At 32.5% G+C, this 5,732-nt stretch overlaps 2 long non-coding RNA genes across 2 annotated transcripts; both read left to right on the top strand.

The window, feature by feature from the left end:
* The first annotated feature begins 1,900 nt into the window (after positions 1 to 1,900).
* LOC128548487 (uncharacterized) lies at positions 1,901 to 4,150 on the top strand. The gene is made up of 3 exons (XR_008367102.1): positions 1,901 to 2,097; positions 2,570 to 2,697; positions 3,888 to 4,150. It is a non-coding gene; the product is annotated as an uncharacterized LOC128548487 (long non-coding RNA).
* A 127-nt stretch (positions 4,151 to 4,277) lies between these two features.
* On the top strand, positions 4,278 to 5,377 carry LOC128548485 (uncharacterized). Its single transcript, XR_008367100.1, has 2 exons — positions 4,278 to 4,727; positions 4,900 to 5,377. It is a non-coding gene; the product is annotated as an uncharacterized LOC128548485 (long non-coding RNA).
* The last annotated feature ends 355 nt before the right edge of the window (positions 5,378 to 5,732 follow it).

Here is a 5,732-nt window from a genome sequence, read left to right as displayed (position 1 = left end):
CAGGTATTTGTTAATTTGCATGCGAATGCAACTTACAATGCATTTACAATGCACGACAATTGCGATTCTACGAGGTCATAAGACTATTAACGAAAACAGTGTTCTATTATTTCAGCCAATGACAAAGGTAAGCTTTTGATGTTTCGACGTTGATACTTATGCTAGTTTTACATTTTAACTTTCATTTTTTTATTTGCACCTGAACAGGACCACTGGTCTTCTGTAAGCCAAGCAATGTTTCGAACCCAAAGAGGTGAGGGTTAGTGATTCGTAGTCAGCGACCATAACCACCAGGTCTTAGACCCCACTGCATCCTCCCACGTTCATTACTTTACTCAATATTTCTTTAATAAGTAAGATTGGTGTTCTTTGTTTTTATAAATAAATGTATTTTTGAACAATCACTCGAAGTCAACATTTTTGTGCTATTAAAGAAATTCAATACAAGCATACATTTCGTGGCACAACAATTGTTTTTCAGTTACCAGAATTACAATTGATGCACAATAAAACTTTTTCCATAGACTCTGTAACGGGAGGTGTATCTTTAAATTTGTGTTTAGACTACGAAAATGATAGTTACTACCAGTTCACGGTAATTGCACAGGTATTAAGTTGAATTATTTTATTTTCCAATTATGATATCTTAAACTGAAAAACAAAACAACATTTATTGAATGTTTGAAAGTTTGAAGAAAGTTGGATAATCTCTTTCAATTTCTTCTAGACTTACCTTCTTCATTTGTGTTAATTATCAACTTACTCCATAAAGTTAGCTGATATCGTTTTAAGTGTGCAGACTATGTGTAATAAGTTATGTGTTATGTTGAGTGACATTGTGACAGTATCAGTTCTGAAATGTATCAAACCTTGTCCAGTCAGACCGTTTGTTTTGATATTCTGATGAAGGAGTTAGGTATTATTATCTCAATAGAATCTATAAGTAAGCATAGAAAAATCCAAGCGAAACAACAGTAGACAAGGTTTGGTTAAGTCTGTTTACGAGAGTTTTTGAATTATGCAGTACTCCTCAGGCCGCAATTCATCCGGCTTATAAAGTAGGAGGAACTATATTAATACACAGAAATTTTGGTGGGGCAAAATTATCCAAAACGACCAAAAGATATAACAACACTAAGTCTAAGTACAAGACATCATTTTACGACCACCACACAGCATTTAATAGTTGATAGTTTTGGAAATCTTTAAAAAAATACTTTGAAAGCAGTGAACATACCAAAAAAGATAATAACAGACTTAAATTAATCAGAGATTATAAAATTTGCGACGCCCATCAAGATACCTAGCACCGGCTTAAGCGGAATTCTGTCATACAGAAAATAAATTTAATTGATTCCATGAACACAAACGACGAAATTCACTTAATATAAGTCAAAATAGCAAATAACTAGCATACCTACTGTTACATGTACACGAATAACTGCACAGCATTAACATTATTTAGATCATTTATTTAAAGTCATTCTGTTGTATACAAGAGTTATATGCTCCTCCAGTAGTATTCGTGATCTTCATATAAATATAGGACTATGAACCGAACGGAGGACTGAACAGTTCTGCTGAACTGATAATACTTGTAAAAGACGTTCAAGATGAACCGCCTTTTTTCACTTGCATATATAATAAACCAATCAACGGAAATAATCCGAAGGTAAGATTCTTCATTTCGAGACATGAAAAGAATAAAGATAATTCATTACTGCTTATTATTATTATTATTATTATTATTATTATTATTATTATTATACCAGATTTAATGTGTGTACTTGCAAAATGAAAGGAAGTAGCCTATCACTAGAGTAGACATGTGTTATAAACTGTGAAGTGTAAAAAAATAAACATTATGTTTATAATGCATGGCTTTGAATGTAATAAGCTTATTAAAATACTCCTTATTCACAAAATCTTTTTCATTTTCAGACGCATTGAATAATGTTTATTTTTTCGGATCTTAAGTCATTCACCCTTATTCGTTTAGTCATTGTCAGATTATTTAGCAGGACTCTGAGGTAGCACGAGTGCATGCCGTAGTTGGAGACCAACGAGTATCAAACAAGATTTACTATTCAATAACATGTAGGTTATCAGTTTATAATGTGACAACTGTTTAAGAAATAATGACTGAAAACGCATTTGCAATACAGAGACTGACCACAGGTTGTTCATATTATTTCGAAATGAATCAATTTCATCCATTTCTAAAAAGGCGTTCTCAATACCGAAGAAACTTTATACAATAATTCTACAATACATGTCTTAATAATAAAAGGACACTAGTTTTTTAGTGTTTGTCAAATTTTATAAATCATCTTCCTCTCTATTTTCAGATAATGTCTGTATTTTATTTGATTGAAGTAAAGTTCATGTAAATTAATTAAGAGATAGTGTCTTTAGGTTTCAAAGAAAAAAACAACATGGGTAAAAAGCTGGAAAAAAATGATGTCTAAGTCCTTCAAATTACCGAAAACATTTTCAAAACGAATAACTTACTACAGACTTTTTGTATAAATTGAATTTTCTAAGGAATTATTTATTTCATTGCATACAGATAGCAGTTGTGGTGATGGACTTTTTATCATAAACAACGTTACCGGTGTTATATATACATTAGTAGATATTGGCAAGAATAGCGCAACAGTCAGACAAAACTTCAGATATTGTACTGTAACTGTGGAAGTAAGTATATTAGGAAAAATATATATTGTCAGTTACATTGTCTATTATAAACAAATTAAGCGTATATTATAATAATTATACATGCTTTACTGGTTGTACTTTACCTATAATTCTTATAATTGCTATAACAAATAAGTTCACTTTTTAGATTCATATATATATATATATATATATATGTCAAATGATATCGTTTTCAATTTTTCCCAAAAAGTTTTAAATCATCTCTATTTCAAATTTAGAGATTTAAGTAACAGAAATATTTTGCATTATCCATCAGCTTACAACATTTGTTTATTGATATAAGATAATGTGATATACTGCACATTTTTATTATCCCGGTTTTTGACGTTGCTTAATCTTTCCATTAGCTGTCAATTGTTCAGTGCAATTAGCTGATTTACGTACGTTTTCCAGGACGAATCATCGCGACATATTAATACACAAAAAGGAGAAAAATAATCAAATAAGTCATTTTTTACCTTGTTTTTATGCAATACAGTTATTTAGCATACACTTGGAGTACTGGTATATAAGAATATAAGATTCTTTCATTAGTTGTAGTTGCAGATGCAAATATCACACTTGACGGTAACTGTTTTTTAATGTAGTAAAAAGTTACCTCGAATACATTTACTCAAACCCCGAATATTGCTATTCAAACCTACTATTAGCTATAAAAACGTTACCTTTCCTTGAATGCCATATTCAGCAAATAATACTAAAAGAAAACATACCAAATGACTTCCTTATATCACTTTTTCTTACAATAGGACATTTTAACAAAATGCGCACATTGACGTAGAATTCTGTTTTACTTTGCAGTATAACATTATGTATTTTAGCAGGATACTTTTCCTGAATATACAATTAATATACAGGAACTACATAATGTAAGATTTTCTTGCGGGTGTACTGAAAAATCAAAGTTGATGATGGAATCTCTTACATACAGGTTAATTATAAGATGAGATTTACAACACGAGAGTTATCAAACATCACGGGTGTAAGATAGAGTTTTGTTTGTTTGTTTAGCTGGCTTTAACGTCGCACCGACGCAATCATAGGTCATATAATCACTCGGCCACGTGGGCCCCTAAAGATAGTTTATTAGCAACGGCAAAACACCGAAATATGCATTGCTTTAAATTTTTGGGTCCGATGTGATATATCTGCAATGATTTATTCATTAGGCAAATGAAATGCAAAGTGTCAACGGGCCCCAGTACGGCAACACAACTGCTTCTACGAATGTCACCATCATACTGCAAGATTTTCATTCCCCTCCCGCCAACAACTGGAAATGATGCAACTACACTACAACCAACAAAACAAACTCTACCAGGACTAAACTATACCGGTCTCGATGTTTTGCTGTCAGATCTAACTTGAAGATAATTATTTGTACTTCTTGTCAAACAATTAATGATTTATCTAGTATTGCAATGTGCATCTAGCGAACGTCAAAGTGTGGATATTTAAAGTTTTATAACTATTTAGCTGTAACTGAATTCCAAATTAAATTCCACATATTCTGGCATTAATTTGTTGAACCATTGTGGATACTCTTTTGCAATCAGACTTTCTTTTGATATGATTTGTGATTTCCCTCAATACTGTTTCATAATGCTTTCAGAACAATGGAACTTTCAAAGCCGTGTAATGAAAGTACAATCCAAGCCGGGATTACAAAGTTTCCTCACCCCGCCTCACACCACAAATTCTTACTATGTGATGCGTCAGGAAAGACATACTCAGCAAATTGCCCACCAAATGAGGTATATCTCGTAATTTCAACTATGTTATATTTATTTTTACCCATGTCTCTAAACTGCAAAATATTTGTTGTACTTTCCTTGATGTTCTTCAGTTTTATCACGACTTGATCATCTATTTTACATTTTAATGTGTCTCTCACGTTTTCCATGCTGGTTGTTCTTCTTGTGCTCCGCCTTTGCAAAGGTTTTCAGCATCATGTCAGTTATTTAAAGACGGTTTTACTAATCCTTGTTCCAAAGAAATTATCATCGCAGGTAAGATGATTTTTTTTTTATATCTTTTTAACTGATGATGTAATTATTTGATTTTACTAAAGTATCAAGATTACACGTTTTTGTAAAATAATATTGATCATTAGTTTCAATATGTTTCATGTACGATATGTTAAGTTTAAGTGCTAAAATCTAAACTCTATATATCTTACAGGAAACTTTACCTTTCCGTACCCTAACAGCTTCACAAAATATATTCGTTGCGACACACTGGGCAATGCTTGGGTAGAGGAAAGCTTATCGGGTTCTTTATGGGACCAAGCGAACCTAATTTGCGCGTTACCCGCAGCTTACAATCCTTGTCACCGGCACGGAAGCATGGTACAATCACTCTTTCCGCATTACTGCAACCCCCGTCTCTACGTGCAGTGCGGAAATAACCGGCAACCTTTCGTTCATACGTGTCAGAAAAACTATGTATTTCTACAGTGGGATTTGACCTGCGTACCTCCAGGATTTCTGGGATCGGAACATCTTAGATACACATGTAACTAAAATGACATACGAAACTTCGAACAGAGAACAAATATTTAGAACTGTAGAAATTTAGAATGGCTACTTCATGTTGTCTTTTGACCAACTACAATGTTTGATTTCATTCTAATCTTATGAACTAATAAAGTGCATTAAAATGATGTGTTATTCTTAGTTCATGACGTCCAACGCCCTGCTTGTTCTTAGTTCTGACGTGTATGTTACTACCAAAAAGATTAGTATCCACGAGAGAACATACTAGTACATTTTGTAACATACTACTGATGTAACGATACTGACGGGTAGTTGTTAGTATTAGTTTTGTAATGACCAAATACGCAGTTGATCATGCATTTTACGATGGGTGTCTAAATTCCCATAACTATGATGAATGAGCTACTATCTCCTTTTTTTTTTATAACCGAGGACATACGTATCTGTATTCCTGTTTGTATCTACTATGGAACGTGTAATGAATATCTGAAAAACATTGAACTACAATCAATAAAATAA

This window comes from Mercenaria mercenaria, chromosome 2 (genome assembly GCF_021730395.1).
Source record: "Mercenaria mercenaria strain notata chromosome 2, MADL_Memer_1, whole genome shotgun sequence".
Taxonomy (NCBI): domain Eukaryota; kingdom Metazoa; phylum Mollusca; class Bivalvia; order Venerida; family Veneridae; genus Mercenaria; species Mercenaria mercenaria.
Note: the sequence above shows the minus strand (reverse complement) of the source record. Positions and strands in the feature narration are given on the sequence as shown.